Source organism: Colletes latitarsis, chromosome 9 (genome assembly GCF_051014445.1).
Source record: "Colletes latitarsis isolate SP2378_abdomen chromosome 9, iyColLati1, whole genome shotgun sequence".
Lineage (NCBI taxonomy): Eukaryota > Metazoa > Arthropoda > Insecta > Hymenoptera > Colletidae > Colletes > Colletes latitarsis.
The window spans coordinates 20,205,997-20,220,170 of NC_135142.1; the positions used below are offsets into that span (position 1 = coordinate 20,205,997).

The 14,174-nt window shown below is 34.8% G+C and overlaps 1 protein-coding gene across 1 annotated transcript in view; it reads right to left on the reverse strand.

Annotated features, from left to right (window-relative positions):
• Timeout (circadian regulator timeout) overlaps window positions 1-14,174 on the reverse strand; it is a 216,397-nt gene that overhangs the window by 51,990 nt on the left and 150,233 nt on the right. The gene's annotated exons all lie outside the window — the stretch shown is intronic.

Here is a 14,174-nt window from a genome sequence, read left to right on the forward strand (position 1 = left end):
AACGTCTGTTCACGAAGCGAAGTGCGTACCAGACAGATAAAATGGTCTAATATAAATCACGAGGTCTTAAATTGGAGAATTAATTACCTCTCTAGCCGACGTTCTAAGCGTGTTACGAGTCTCGCAAAATAAATCCTTTTTTTCTCGGAACAAGTGAAATCAGTCTCGATACTGGAAGATGTCACAATTACCACTTAAATTAAGACATTTTATACTTGGTCGCTTCCTTGATGACTCGTTTATTTCGTGTTTAAATCATGGAAATAGGCAAGAAAATTACCGACTATGTATCAATGTCATCTGTTTTACGAAGGATCCATTAAGCTCGCGATGTCTTGCTAGATGATCGGAGAAAGCTGCAAGAAAGCTCTCATCAGTGAACATTGCGTGTCAGCGAAATGCTGTGGAATGTAGCTCGAGCGAATATTAACAAATTTCGACTCAAACTATTTAGTAGATTCGCAAGTTTGGCTCTGTACAAGACACAGTCGATTGAAAGGTTTGAAATAAATCTAAAAACAGAATTTATTCGTAGGTTGGTGTCCAAGAAAATCACATACAATTATATTTTAAATAATTTTCAGTAGATGCAAAATGCACCTGACAATTTAACAATTCCTTGTAGCCATATTTCGCTTTCAAAACAACTACTAATAAGTTTTGTCCCGAGACCACTAGCTGCCCAATTTACTAAATCTAACAGAGTTGTTGTGTAACGAGGAGGGACAGGTTTGGTATACAGGGTGATTCTACCTAACTGAATCAGGCTATATTTCTGTCTTGATGAAGATTTCTATGCAGACAGAACACAACCTTACAACAAAATTATTCAAATATGTCACTTAAGAGAACGTAAGTAATTGCAAGTTAAACAACTGGAGATTGGCTTTTTCAAATATAGGTTAATTCAATTTTTCTCTAAAAAAAAAAAAGAAACATGAACTTTGTGATCAATTTCATGGAATTGAGATATAATCTGACCCAGCTATTGGAATTTAATAGTATTTGATGACTTTTATTACCTTACGATACGCCTTTTTTTAAGTATAGGTTGTGTTTAAATTTCTCTCTAAAAAAAAACAAGAACTTTGTGACCAATTTAATGGAACTGAGACATAGTCTGACCCAGTTATGAGAATCGTCCTGTGCTGGTATAATCGCGGTGGATTGGCTGCTAAAGGTTACGCAATTGGAATCGATCCGCAAAGAAAAATGAAAACATTTTCTAGCGATTACTGATGTGGACCGTTGAGACGAGAAGGAAACAGAGAGGCGGAAAGGTAGTTCGTGTTTCGATTCCCGATGAAATACGATGAGATGCTCGGTCGGTGTCGGGGCGACGTTGATCTGAAAGGAACGCATTCGCAGATTTCTCTGCGCCGATCTGTGCATCACCGACGATTCTCGAACTACTTTCATTTCCCTTTGGAACGTGCCCGTAGGGAAACCCACTCCTATTTTACCTCATTTCCGTTGCTGGTTCGAGCCAAAATTCTTCGTCGATTTCGATCGAGCCGATTCTCTCCAACAGAATAAGCGCGCTTTGGTTTCAAGTGCAGCTTTCACTGATTTGCGTCGACGGAAAATTTAGGATTAATCAAAGATAGTGGAAATACACCTTTCTTTTAGATAACCGTGAAATTACTTATGCATATTAAATTTTAGTAAAATATTTTGTGCATGGAAAAATTTACAATCCGGTAACAGTAATATTGGGTTGCAAAATTAATATTTCTAAAAAGGTATAACAATGTCCAGAATCAAAACAAACTGAAATACACGAAACAAGTTTTGAACAGAGGGTGACTATTTTTACTTAAAAATTAAATGGAAAGTGTGGAGAACAATTTTGATGGTAACAAGTGATTCGTCCAATAAACATAATCGGTTGACCATTGTCGATTCACGAGAAAAGAGAATAGAAAATGTAAGCTGGAAAGGTGAATATCGTGATACTATCGATCTTTCGTAACGGAATTTTGTCGGAATGTTAATTAATTAATTAATTAATTGGAAGAGCGACTCGACACCTGTAGAATCAACCGCGGTCGAATGATAATTTGCCTATTGCTTCAATGAATTGGTGGACGATCGTAATATCTGGTAGGTTTGATTGATTTGCCGTGGAATACAGTCGATCGCATAAGTTTGTGTGCACTCGATAAATTCACAATATTAAATAATAATCGATCATTTGTTGGATATTAATATTCTGTTGATTTTCCATAGCGAGGATAAGGAATTCTATAACAGCGTACGTTTATAATTTAGTTTAGATTTTTATGTTGTATTAAATAGGTATACGTAAACTTATGAAACTGAGTGTATATATAATGGACATACATACCAGTGAACGTGGTGCGACAGGTATCTTGTTAATAAATGTATAGTGCGATCGCAACTTCTCTAATTAGGGTTATTTTGCAAAATAGTAATTCGCTAAACCTCGACGCTTCATCTTGATTTCTGTGCTATTACGTCGCTTTAATTACTTGAATTTAGTTTTTTTATTTTTTGAGAAAAATCGAAACTTTTCTGCTTGGCAACGCGACAATTTGAATCATGATTTACGAGAAGATATAGTAGCTTGAATTTTCTGTTTTTTACGTCAGCTTTAAAATAAATTCTAATATAAGTTGTGTTCTTGTCAATAAACTTGCAGTATATCTGCAATTTTTATGGCGTAGTGGACACTAAATTTTTCTGTATGATAATACGAAAATTTTAGGTACTTTATACAGTAGTTTAAAACCACAATTGACACATATTGACAATAGGATTAAATCAGACGTTAACAATGTAGATAATGGGAATTTTAGAGTGCCTCTGCGTTATAGAAGGTTAAAAAATGATGATGTTATTAAAAGAAGAGTTCGGTTGGTCTCTTTCAGAATTCTATCGAGATGATAGTAATATTCGCAGAATTTACTAGCGTGATGTCAAATACGGGACCCAATACCTGCAAAGACCGGTGAACGTAATCTAAATTCTGTGATATAGTTCAAAAAGCGTAATTCAAAATCTAACTTCATATTACCTATCGGGATTTTATGCTAGCGGGGCTCGATATGAGACCTGGTTATATAACGCGGGATTATCGAATGGCTTCACCGAGTCATCAGTATATACGTAGGTATATAACACATCACTGGAAAGATATGATGCAATCATTTCAGCGAATTTGAATATTTCGATGAATATTGTATGAATAACAAAGTACACGTTTTCACTTTTTTCACCATCGGCGATTAACAGATAATTAAATTTACATATACTTAATTTTATTTGCAGGTTGTTACGCCGAGCCACGATGTCTTACTTTACGAATTCAATAATAAATGTTTGGACTTTATTTTTAGACAATTCAAAAGTATTTATTACTTGTGAAATTACTGAATGTAAACACGAAACGTTACTTGCGAAGCAATTGTAATTATAAAATTGTAGTCCTACGTTTACATTCAGTACTCATAAAAATTATAGATATACTACAAATTTATTGACAAGAGCTCAACTTGTATTAGAATTTATTTTAAAGCTGACATAAAAAGCTGAAAATTGAAGTTACTATTTTTGCCCGTAAATGGTTCAATTTGTCACGTTGTCAAGCAGAAAAATTTCGATTTAACTTATTGTATATTTTATTCATCATGAAAAAAAACAAGCTCAAGTGAATGAAGCGATGTAGTAGCAGATAAATCAAGATAAAGCGTCGAGATTTAGCGAATAACTGTTCCAGTAATCTAATCTACGTATCGAATATTCAAATAGTCTTTTGCCTATCTCTGGAATCGCGATGATTTAGAAGTCACAAATCCTTCTAACGTAGGTATTAGCAATAATCTCGTCGAGAATAGGATTTAGGTCGTGAATGACCTACGTCGGACCCAGCAGCGAGAACAAATAACAGTGATTCCGTCGCATTGAGCTCAAGTCAAGCGTGGTTTACCGTGGCGGTAAATGGCTGATGGATAAGACTACTTAGGCCGTCATCATATATCAGGAGGACGTTCCGAAGTGGAAGCTTCTGGGTAAAAGGTTAGGAATCACGAATTCAAACAATGGCCACTTCTAGCCGTGATAAAAGAGACTTTTCAACGTTTGAAGAAGTTTCGAAAACTTACAAATTTTCCTTGCTTAATTTTTGATGTACGATTCTAATTTAAATTGAACGTTTCTTATCGTTCACTATCATAAGCAAAACACGATAAATAAATTGTGTTATAACATTAAATACGCAAGAAACGTTACTAAGAATCCCACCCTGACAGATATATTTCTATTCAATTTCGTGAAATATTTCTCAGTTCAATTTATGAGTTATTTCCTACAGATTAATCGATATATTGTTATAATAATTTACGTTCTACGTAACGATTAAATATGGCTTATCCATTCTAAAATAGATTTACTTTTATCGAGAAATACATAAATCAGGGCAAACCATTAAAATTGAAGAAAGCGCGAAAAAACTTTGCTGGTGGCCTTTAAAATCTCGTTGACCCGAAGAAGCATTAAACAGGGAATCTTTCCAACGGATTTTACGATGGAAACTTTTAACTTTTCATTATATTTTGTAGCGAACAAAACGATCGTGGACCAAAACGTATATCCAGACAAATTCCGGAATAGATTCAACAGAAGATACACAGCATAAAAGAACTTCAGATCAAAGGACACTTTTAATCCTTTCCTTTATATTAACATCTTTTTATCATATTTATATGTCACTGACTTTCGATCATTTTAGAAGGCATTGCTTAATTGTATCGTTTCGTTTCAAATACGAATTCATTAATCCTACAATATTCTCTGTATCGATGATGACATTTTTATTGAAATTCATGTGTTAATTGAAATTATAATAGAATTTCTGTTTTTGTTAAAGCTTGAAAAGTTTAATCAAACAAGTACATATTTAATTCGTTATTTTGAGGATAGCTTCCATCCTTTGAACACGAATATTAGCTGAGAAAAAATATACATAGGTAATATTTTTCAACACACCATCTGTGTAACTTTGAGGATAGCTTCCATCCTTTGAACACGAATATTAGCTGAGAAAAAATATACATAGGTAATATTTTTCAACGCACCATCTGTGTGCAAAATTTCATCAAAATCGACGGGTAACAGTTGGCTAATATTCTTAGTTCGTAGAAGGCCTTAAAAATGCTGACTGAAATCTCCAATCCAATAGGAATTGCAATTCCTTTCAGAACGGATTTTTCTTCCTTCCAATAATTATTGAACGCACCCCTCAGGATTAAGAGTCAGCTAAACCGGACGTTAGAGTGTTAATTGCCAAGATTGATCGGCGACGAATCGCATCAGTCAACAATTCACGCAAGCGTGACAGAGTATCGATATTCCACTACCAGTAAAAGGCTTTCGTGTTATCGTTACTTTTTACAGCATTCGGGACTTCAGCGTTGCATGGCCAACAATTTCGTATTGGCGAATTCGTTCCATGATTTCATCTCTCGAAATGTTCAAACAATCGAAAATTGCAACTCTACATCGAAAGAATGTCTTTTCAAATCGTTTCAGCAGAACTAGTTTCTTTTCTCGTATCTCACAGATTACAAATATATTCGTAGAAAAACATTTGAAACAAATTAAAATAGACAAATTCAGAAATTTTTAAACATTTTATCTCTATAGAAATATTTTGTACAAACATGAAGCAGAAAATGTTTGAATATTTTGTATCTTACGAATTATCGCGAAATTCCAATAGCATAAACTAATATATACTTCTAATTGACCAACTATTACAAGATGCCTTTCGAAAATACTATCCAATGAATTAGTTTTATTCAATAGATCGCAAAATTATCCGAGTTTCCTTCATAACAACTATTATTGTCGTTATCTTGCCAGAAATAATAATTACGTAGCCAATTCTGCACTCAATTTTATCACATTTAGTGTTGCATTTTCGCATAAAACACTTAGGCACCGTACTTTGTTCAAAGGTCAGTAAATACTAAATTGCCAGGAACTCCTCTAACCCCTGTACAAGCACGGAACCATTTCAATGTTTCACAGTTGACTTTACATTTTTCAAGTTAAGCTCCGCGTTTTGCTTTTACCACACCGTAATCCGTTCACCTGAATTTAACAATATATTCAACATTCTTTTATCCGACCACTGGATTTGTTCCCAGGTGGAGGTTCTTCATCTACATATTAAAATCTAACCGCTTTGTGCGGTTCGCTTTATCAATAAAAGATTTCCTCCAAGCGACTCGACCACGAAACTTCTCTATAATTCCGATGCTTATTTATTTATCGAAACTATTTGGAAACATAAATTTTACATTCCTTCGAAACAATAAGAAACTCTTTCTTACGCTGTTATATATTATACATAAATGTCTCGGTTCTTCCAGAGAAAATCACGTAGAATAAATATTTTAGAAAATTAACGATCGATCGCTTCGTTTTGTAACTTTAAATGGTGTACACTTACTTTTGAACGAAGGACCTCTGCTTTCATTTATAGTACGATTTTTGCTTCAGCCAGCACGTGTGCGCGTAATGGAGTATACTGATAAATAGAGGGACCAGTCCTGCAAAAGGATGATGAATAACGAAGGATCTAAACTTGGTATTTTGCATCGGCCCCGTTAGCAACCTTCGGAAAAGCATGCCAATAAATTTTTATTGCTACTTTACGATGATAACGTCGCGCGGATACCAGCGAACCGATCCGTTTTCGTATAATGGCATCATAAATCACATTGCGCGATAACTATACCGTATTATCGCAGCCGCTTCGGTGTAACTGAGAATCTTTCGTTGATAAATTTTTCTCTAAAACACGGCATCCGTGGAAGCGATCATCCTCGATATAAATCGCGGAAATGTTATTAGAACTTTAATACCTCCTTAATCGGATTCGCGAGAAGTAATTGCTTCCTGAATGATCAAAAGGGAGAAGTAACGATACATTTTTCACGTCTATTTCAATATTCAATACTCCGTGAACCGTTAGTGACTGGAGTAGTATATCGAAGACGTAGTAAATTTATTTTCGACATTTTATTATACGGGATAGACAGGATATTGAACAGTTCTGAAAAATGAAAAAGATTGAATACTACATTAAACGTATGTCGTATTAAAGTAGTAATGCTCTAAAGATTGTTTAAAACATATTTACACTAACCTAGTGTAACACTCTTTGAAAATCAGAATTTCATTGTGCTTCATATTTTGTATTAAAAATATTACAGTTTGAGCGAAGAATTTTATTTATATCTTATTTTATTAATTGTAATAATTTAACGAGGATAGTAACTTTTACATTACACTTTTGTAATTTTCCCGTCATAGCCATACAGTTCTCCTTTAAATTATGAAACACGTTCGATATTAACAAAGAAGAAATATTAAACACGAGGCAAGTCTATGAAAGGCGAACATTTTGACGGTACAGATAATGGGTATCTCCCCAGAGGAAAGGGGAAGAGCAATTTACGTACAATTAAGCAACGATCTTCTCCGATTCCACGATAAACGCGAAAGATTCAACAAGAAGCGAAAGTAGGCATTGGAGATCATAACTCCCGTACCAGTTTAGCACACTGTTTTTCAAACTTTCCAGGCCACGATCCCTCTTTAACAAACGGAATTATATTGTATTTAACAATGACCATGGTTTAAAATTCGAAATAAAAATTTAATTAAATTTAAATGTCGTAGAATGAATAAGAAATTGCACCGATGTTTGTAAATATTTTAAACGCTGTCGACAAGTTTAGCTTTCTATTCTTCTAAGTTTCTTTTTAATTTTAAAAGATTTTGAAAGAGTCTGTCAGTTTCGTTAGAACAAATTTTAAATAATTCTCATTCGGCAATCCTTCGTTTATTTTTTCCTTTTTAGACCATGGATCAAACGAAGTCAAATTTTACTGATTGGAGCCAACGTTTGGACGCCACTATTTACACTAGTAATTCTCAAACCTTTTAAAAAGCGACCAACTGAAAAAAAGAATTTCTACGTTTGAAATTTATAGGTAGAGAATGTTTGTTGCGTTCAATTTAATTAATTTAGAATTAAGTTATTTTTATTAATTTTTTTCGTCGAGTATCTATAAAGATTTATTTCATAAAATATACCAAAACAAAGAAATCTCTGAAATCTTTAAGAATTAGCAGCGATGGAATGTCTGAATTCAAATATAATTATAATTTTCACATTTCAAACTATGATCAAGTAATTTTCAATTATTATACGAGGATTATATTTCCAGTAAAATGTTTGTGTATGTACGGAAAAGGTTCCTTTATTTTAAAAATCAAAGGTTGCTCTAAACTTTTGAGCGGCAGTGTATATGTTAACCTTTGCATGGTTGCCATCTTGCAACGATCAGTATGTACACACGAAAATTTCTATTCTATAGCGACGTATATTGAAAATTTGTATTCTATCTCTTTTGGTACTCCCGACCAATATTGATTTCACGGCCCACAGATGGGGACGAACTCCCTAGAGTAGAATTAAATTCTTATCTTTTTCCTATACTGGGTGTTCGGCCACCCCTGGGAAAAAGTTTAATAGAGGATTCTAGAGGTCAGAATAAGACGAAAATCAAGAATACCAATTTGTTGATGGAGGCTTCGTTAAAAAGTTATTAACACTTAAATTCAAAAATTTCAAATCGTTCTGGAAAAATTATTTTCGATTGCAGGGGTCAGTTACAATCATTTTTGGTGAATGCACATACTTCCGAAATCCTACCCATTTTCGAGAAAAAAATTCGAGTAAGTGCTGAAAGTTTCGGTTGAAAAAAAGACTTTCGAATCGTCTTGGAAAAATTATTTTTAGTTGCAGGGGTCAATTGCAAGCATTTTTGGTCAATAGACATATCCCCGAAATCCTACTCAGTTTCGAGAAAAAAATTCCTTACCGAAAATATAATTTCTGGCCAGAAATGTCTGCCCGAATTTTCATACGAATCTTTAAAACGTCATAACTTCTGAACGGATTGGACAATTTTAATGTTTAAAAAAGCAAACTACGCGTATTTTGATGGGGAATACGTACAAATTGCAAAAATATTCGAAAAGTTGATCCTTGACCCCGCAAAATGAGAAAAACCCCATAAAAATGGTCCAAATTTCAAATAGCCATAACTCCTACAATTGTGAATATATTTCAATGAAACTTTTTTCTGAAGTAGAGCTCATGGATACCTACAAAAAAGTATTGGACAACTTTTCTGTAGGGCCTCAAACAAAATTATTAAAAATGAAAAAGGATTTTTTAAGAAAAATCGACAGGGGGTAGGTGCCTAAATATTTCGACGAAAAAAAAAATTTGTAATTAATTCTAAAAAAATTATTTTCGGTTGCGGGGGTCAATTACAAGCATTTTTGATCAACAGACATACCCTCGAAATCCTACTCAGTTTCGAGAAAAAAATTCGAGATTGTGTGAAATTTTTCGTCAAAATTAAAAAATTTCAAATCGTTCAGGAAAAATTATTTCCGGTTGCGGGGGTCAATTACAATAATTTTTGGTGAATAGATCTACCCCCGAAATCCTACTCACTTTCTAGAAAAAAATTCAGTACGGGCGGAACTTTAAACGTTAATAACTTTTTAACGAAGCTTCCATCAACAAATTAGTATTCTTGATTTTCGTCTTACTTTGGCCTCTAGAATCCCCCATTAAAATTTTTCCCAGGGGTGGCCGAACACCCTGTAAAATTCAAAATTATTTTTTATGAAAACGTTAACAATTATTATTTTACTTAAATTGTTTCTTAAAAGGTGGTCGACAGAAATTAAATTCACTCTCGAAATTAAATATATAAACCTAATACTAGAAATGTTAGTAATTTCAATGTAAAACGTCAAATTTTAGTATCTTGTTTTGCTTCGTCGAAAGAAATTTGCAAAGAAAGTCCATTTTTCGACTGTCCAAACTAAAACCTTCCCTTAATAAGAATGAAATATTACGGGAAACATTTCTCTTATTCCGCGATATAATATGCTTTCTTCTCTTCTGACAGTTCACAGATGCCACAAATAAGTTTATGGACCCATAAACCATCTATGGATTCCAATTTGAGAAACGCTGCGTTATCCTATCCCATTTACGATTATCGTATCCACATTCATTTTCTGCCAGTTCTCGGCGTAATTAGCAGCTACGGATTACAACTCTGCGTGGAGTATTTTCCATGGCTGCTCTTGAAGGGAAAGTCATAGGTAACGCTTGACAGGGCAAAGGATACCTGTTAAATTCAAATGTGAAACTTGTAATTAACGGGTGGAATTAGTCGAAGTTCGGAATGTTCAAACTTCGTTAGATCGAGTTTGGTTACATGTTGGGAAAACAAGCTTTCCTCGTTTCTCCGTGAATTACATAACCCGATGCAATGGGAATAAACACCAGTCTTCGTGCACACAGATTCCAAGCTTCACGGCTCCGTACGGATTTATAGCGCTTCACAAAGGACGAACGTAAAACTAACTGTACAACGAAGAAGCGAACTAATAAAATTTTTATTTGCCGATCATACGTTGGAAACCGCGATAAGCAGTCTACGGTAATTCCCGCTTTCACGTGAGAAAATTCGGATCGCCGTTTCACTTGAAAGCGGGGTAATTTCCGATTTTTATCTCGAGCCGATGCCAATATGGATCGTTCTCGACTGCTGTAGCTGGTCGTAAAAATAGAAATGGAACTTGCAATGCGTATTATAAACTTGAATCCGGGATGAAAATTATCACTTGAAAGCGGGAATTAGTGTATTCACAATATCATAATTCTTTATATAACTTTGTACAGTAATTCATGCTTTTAAGTGACAAGAATCCGAAGTAAAAATTGTTTTCACTTTTGAGCGATAAAAGTTAGATAACTAAATCCTTTGAAAGTAGAATAAGCAGTGACTGTATAAACATAATTATAATAATAACTGTTCATAATTTGCAACGTTTAAATAAATTCGAGAATTAAAGAATTGGTTCCTTGAGATTCGGTCTTTAAATAGCATTTAACGCGCGTTGCAATGGAACTGTAAAAGCATTCTGGAAAACGTTACAAACGGCCTATAAAGTTAAGGCAAACATCCAAGCACTGTAATTTCATTTATACGGATAGGATTGGTCCAGCACCTTAACAGGGCCCAAAATAAAGGAGAGTCTTAATTGTCGTGTAATTATACGAGGAGATCTCATGCAACGAGCACTAAACGAATAGTGCAAACACAGAAACGACCGTTTCAGTTTCACGCTGAAGCGCCGACCAAGGAAGAGGTTAAAATTATACAGAAAAAACAGAAAAGAGTGCAAAAGTTAGAATTTAGTTATCTTTTAGTCTGAGATTTATAAATCAATAAAATCCTAATCAGAATTCTATAAAGAAACAATTATAGATATTTTAAATTGCTTTTTGGGTATACGAAGAATTTTCGTGATAACTTTGTTGGTTTCTGTGATATTCGTTGGTAACAGGTTATGTGCTTCACGCGCTATATTACCGTCTGTTGTACCCGAAGTGTTGTCATCCAGTTTCCACAAATAAATTAGTCATATGGCATTAATTAGACTTAAGACGATCGATCTTGTATCGTCGCGACAGCGTACAAGTGGAATTAACGACGTCACGAAGTTATTCTAATTACGCCGTATTCGCAGAAACGTATCATTTGTTTGTTTTAATAAAATAACAAAGAATTTTTTCAAACTAACGTCTAACCAAAGAAGACGATATACTACTTAAATACTTCTGTATGAAATAATTCGTTTAAATAACTCCCACTGTCTATGTTTATTCAACGCGAGGAACCGATAAGATACACAGACGTTATTAAATTAAAAATTTTTATATTTTTCATTACATCTTCAGTACAGTATCATCGATGCATTAATAAACCTTTTCCAGTGAAAATAAATTCAAGCATAACGTTACCGATAAGCTTTCTATGAGCAATTCGAATAAAGTATAATTAAAAACAGCCCGAACGAGGCCATACTTTACTATTTTCATAAACTGAAAATACCCATAAACGCTTTCTTAATAAAACAATAAAAAATACATTAGTTTCTCGAGCATCAATTTCATATTTCAGTAATAAAATAAAGCTTCTTTAAGAAAATCTGGAAAGGTCACCAAACTGCAAAATTCCCGATAATTGTTCTCCGTTTCCTATTTTCTTGTATTCCATCGGTTCGGGCAATAAGCTCCGGGAATTTTCAATCGAATTCTTGGGAATTTTCGTGACAAGCGGCCGCGTTTTATTTCCATTTGCGAGCAACAAACGGTAAATCTTGGGCGGGACCTGCCGATAGCCTCGTTACTGACTGAGTAATTGCCCGGAAAAGGCAAACTAATGGTAAACATTACGAAGGAACGCGAGCAGTTTCTCTGGTATCGTTGCGTTTTTCAATTCTACGTCGTTGCGAATTTTAAAATAATCCGGCCAATCGTGCCGCATCGACGTATCTCCCAATAAAGTTAAGCCAGGCGCGGCACCGAATTTATTTCGAAACGCGATTCCATACGCGGCAATTTCAGCCCACACGCGTCTCTTCGCGCGTCGAACGCTATACATATCCCCGTGTTCGAGCGCCATTTCGTGACAGCTGTTTCGACATTTGTAATCGCAGGCGGGCAACAACTACGCGCAAAGCCAATCTTCGTTAACGGACTTTGTTTACGATATCGTCGAAAGAGACTTAGGCTGTCATCCCACGGTCTCAGCCTCGTTACCCTAACCGAACTCGTTGGTGTTTTTTGTTGTTTCGAGGGGTCACGCGTGTGCAAAAAAAAAAACGAAAAAAAATCGTTAAGCTGTCAAAGAGAAGCGCAGCAATATTACGGATCGATTTTTTGATTCCATTCAATCGGATTACAGGACCGCCGGGCGGAACTTCTATCTGGTTTATTCAGAAAGCGGCGCGTAATCAGTTTTCGCTCCGGCAGCCACTGATTCGCGAACAATGGAGAAATGATACGCGGTTATTTACACTCATTAGCCTTTCTACAAGTTCTTCGTTTTCAATCGCAATAAATCTCATTCTTCGTAACCGGTGAAACCGAATTTCTTTTCCATTAACGGATTCGTATGCATTAGTCGTGTGTACACGCACGTTCGGCCAAATAAATACGAATAATAAACGTTTGGGAATAGGTAGAATTGTTTACCGGGGTTTGAAAGCAATCTCGAACTATTCCAATATAAAAGTCACTATTGAAAGCAATTGGAGGATTATTCCTTCGGATTTTATTAACCCGTTCGCTACCACCATTCGGTAGTAATCTAATTCAATGCAGTGCAGATTCCAATTATCTATACATGTGATATAATTAATAGGACAACTGAATACTTTGAATATAATGCTTCACTCAATGAGACAATGATCGATAGTTTATACCCGATTTGCTTGTACAGACATGAAATAGACAATCACTCTTGTTGTATAATCGCCAGATTATTACGCGTGCAAATAAAATATCCAAATGTGTTAACATATTGTACTATAACATTTAATGCAAAACATTTTTGCAAAAGAAATTATAAATAGAGATCTCCCTATATTTATAATTTGATTTCAAAAACTATGAAGAACAAATTATAAGGTTAACAAATTTTTTTAAATAAATATTATAGAAAAATATTCGTAATTAAATTTTTAAAGGTATTTATCAATATATGTTCTGTTTGAAAAAAATTGTTTTTCGATTAACGACTGAATTTAATTTAGAGGGTAGTTTCTGGTCGCTCGTCTCATATGTAATAATAATACACGGTAGAAATTTCAGTTGGTAGCTTGAAAATAATACGAGCAGAGAATTGGGATACCTGGAAGGCTTATTAGTTTCGGTAGTGTTTGCAATTACGGGGAGTTAGCTTTTTCGATTTGTTTCTCTAATTGTTAATTTCATGCTCGAGGCCAGCAACCGGTAATTGCTAATCCTTGACGTACAATAGAACCCTACACGGTCCTTCCCCGAGAATGACACAAAGTGGCCTACCACGGCGACGCGAATTCCGAGATTATATCCGTAAGCACGTCTACCGACATGCATTCGCATGCACGATTAGATGTGCATGCACATGAATGGCATGCAAGTTTGTGCATATGATTACCCTGCACATCGATGGCAGACAGGGTAACCCCAGCTTGTGATATTTCTGCAAAATTTCCAA